General features: G+C 41.9%; 1 non-coding gene across 1 annotated transcript; it reads right to left on the reverse strand.

Annotated features, from left to right (window-relative positions):
• Positions 1-486: 486 nt before the first annotated feature.
• On the reverse strand, positions 487-558 carry TRNAC-ACA (transfer RNA cysteine (anticodon ACA)). Its single transcript has one exon. It is a non-coding gene; the product is annotated as a tRNA-Cys (tRNA).
• Between the last annotated feature and the right edge of the window lie 2,888 nt (positions 559-3,446).

Raw genomic sequence — 3,446 nt, forward strand, 5'->3', positions numbered from 1 at the left:
GTTTGCCAGGAAAAATATCAATAACCTCAAATATGCAGATGACACCACTCTTATGGCAGAAAATGAAGAAGAACTAAAGAGCCGTTTGATGAAAGTGAAAGAGGAGAGTGAAAAAGTTGGCTTAAAACTCAATATTCAGGCAACTAAGATCATGGTATCCAGTCCCATCACTTCATGGCAAATAGATGGGGAGACAATGGAAACAGAGACTTTATTTTTTTTTTTGGGGGGGGGGGGCTCCAAAAATCACTGCAGATGGTGACTGCAGTCATGGAATTAAAAGACACTTGCTCCTTGGAAGAAAAGCTATGACCAACCTGTGTGTGTGTGTGTGTGTGTGTGTGTGTGTGTGTGTGTGTGTGAAGTTGCTCAGTTGTGTCTGACTCTTTGCAACCCCATGGACTGTAGCCCACCAGGCTCCTCCATCCATGGGATTTTCTAGGCAAGAATACTGGAATGGGTTGCCATTTCCTTCTCCAAGAGATATTCCCAACCCAGGGATTGAACCCGGGTCTCCTGCATTGTAGGCAGATGCTTTACCATCTGAGCCACCAGGGAAGCTCATGACCAACCTAAACAGCATATTAAAAAGCAGAGACATTACTTTGCCAGAAAAGGTCCATCTAGTTAAAGCTATAGTTTTCCCAGTAGTCATATATGGATGTGAGAGTTGGACTGTAAATAATGCTGAACACTGAGGAATCGATGCTTTTGAACTGTGGTGTTGGAGAAGACTCTTGAGAGTCCCTTGGACTGCAAGGAATTCCAACCAGTCCATTCTGAAGGAGATCAGCCCTGGGATTTCTTTGGAAGGAATGATGCTAAAGCTGAAACTCCAGTACTTTGGCCACCTCATGCGAAGTGTTGACTCATTGGAAAAGACTCTGATGCTGGGAGGAATTGGGGGCAGGAGGAGAAGGGGACGACAGAGGATGAGATGGCTGGATGGCATCCCTGACTTGATGGATGTGAGTCTGAGTGAACTCCGGGAGTTGGTGATGGACAGGGAGGCCTGGCGTACTGCGATTCATGGGGTTGCAAAGAGTCAGACATGACTGAGCAACTGATCTGATGTGATTATGTATACAAGAGCAGATATTAAAACATGGTTGAGCTACATAAAACTGGACATCAAAACAATTAGAGACATATAATTGGGAACTATTATTTTAGCATCATAGGAATGGATGAAGTCACAATGAAATAAAAAGTCAAAGGGAGCCTATGGCAAAAATTGAGGATTGTTTCAGTAATCCCAAGAATTAAAGACAGTGATGAATTCTAGACTAAAATAACTAATTTCAATCTGCAGGAGCAAAGTCAAGTCAATAATATTTGTTCTTTGTGATTTAATATAAACTACACAAAGGTCCATCTAGTCAAGTGCATGGTTTTTCAGTGGTCATGTATGGATGTGAGAGTTGGACTATGAAGAAAGCTGAGTGCCAAAGAATTGATACTTTTGAACTGTGCTGTTGGAGAAGACCCTTAAGAGTCCCTTGGACTGTGAGGAGGTCCAACCAGTCCATTCTAAAGGAGATCAGTCGTGGGTGTTCATTGGAAGTACTGATGGTAAAGCTTAAACTCCAATACTTTGGCCAGCTCATGCAAAGAATTGACTCTTTGGAAAAGTCCCTGATGATGGGAAGGCCTGGGGGCAGGAGGAGAAGGGGACGACAGAGGATGAGATGGCTAGATGGCATCACCGACTTGATGGACATGAGTTTGAGTGAACTCTGGGAGTTGGTGATGGACAGGGAGGCCTGGTGTGCTGCAAATCATGGGGTTGCAAAGAGTCGGACACGACTGAGTGACTGAACTGAAACGAACTAACTGAACGCATGTGTATATGGGCTTCCAAAGTAGCAGAGGGGTGAAGAATCTGCCTGACAATGCAGGAGATAATGAGGGTTCGATCCCTGGGTCAGTAAGATTCCCTACAGGAGGGTATGACAACCCACTCTGCTATTCTTGCCTGGTGAATCCCATGGACAGAGGAGCCCAGTGGGCTACAGTCCATAGTGTCTCAAGCAGTCAGACACGACTGAAGCGACTTAGCTCTCACAGTCACACACATGTGTACATAAGATCTAATTATGATTCCATTGTTTTCTGAGTCCACATGATATTTGAGTAGCCTAATAATGATAATGCTAACATTAAAATAAAACAATATATGCAGGCACTGCTCTAAACATTTCTAATGTATTAACTCACTGAATGCTCACAAAAATCAATGAGGGAGGTGCTATTTCTGTCCTCCCATTTCAACTAAGGAAACTGAAGAAAAGAGATGTTAAGAAATTAAGCTGACTTGGCTAATAGATGGTAAATGGAATATTCAAGCCTCTTTCCAATGTTCATCTTTATGATTATAAATCTACAATTCTTCTTGAATAAGCAGAGCTATCTATCCAAAGTTGCTTAATGTATAACAGATGTCTATCGGAATGCTGTTAATTCTGACTCAGTATCAGGTATGCCATTAATCTTATTATTTTCTTACTTTACTCTAGGGTTGTTGTTGTTGTTGAGTCACTAAGTGGTGTCTGACTCTTTGCCACTTCATGGACTGCAGAACACCAGGCCTCCGTGTCTCTCATATCTCCTGGAGTTTGCCCAAGTTCATGTCCATTGAATCAGTGATGCTATCCAATCATCTCATCCTCTGCCACCCTCTTCTCTTTTGCCTTCAATCTTTTCCAGCATCAAGGTCTCTTCCAATGAGTCAGCCCTTCACATCAGGTGGCCAAAGTAATGGAGTTTCAGCTTCAGCATCAGTCCTTCCAATGAAATTCAGGGTTGATTTCCTTTAGGATTGACTGGTTTGACCTCCTTGCTGTCCAAGGGACTCTCAAGAGTCTCCTCAAGCATAATAATTCAAAACCATCAATTTTTTGGCACTCATCATTCTTTATAATCCAACTCTCACATCCATACACGACTACTAAAAAGACCACAGCTTTGACTACACAGACTTATGCAGAAAAATTATGCATCTATTTATATGACATTATCCTGGTTTGTCATAGCTTTCCTTCCAGAGGAAAGCATCTTCTAATATCATGACTGCACAATGTTTTGAAGCCCAATAATAGAATATCTGTTGCTGCTTTCACTTTTTCCCCTTCTATTTGCCATGAAGTGATGGGATTAGATGCCATGATCTTAGTTTTTTGAATGTTGAGTTTTAAGTCAGCTTTTCTGTTGTCCTCTATCACGTTCATCAAGAGGTTCTTTAGTTCCTCTTTGCTTTCTCCCATTAAAGTGGTGTCATCTGCATATCTGAGGATGTTGATATTTCTCCCAGCAATCTTGATTCCAGCCTGTAACTCATCCAGGCTGACATTTCACACAATGTGCTCTGCATATAAGTTGAATAAACTGATTTAAAATATGCAGCCTTGTAGCACTCCTTTCCTAATTTTTAACCATTCAGTTTTTCC

Source organism: Bos taurus, chromosome 15 (genome assembly GCF_002263795.3).
Source record: "Bos taurus isolate L1 Dominette 01449 registration number 42190680 breed Hereford chromosome 15, ARS-UCD2.0, whole genome shotgun sequence".
Classification (NCBI taxonomy): Eukaryota; Metazoa; Chordata; class Mammalia; order Artiodactyla; family Bovidae; genus Bos; species Bos taurus.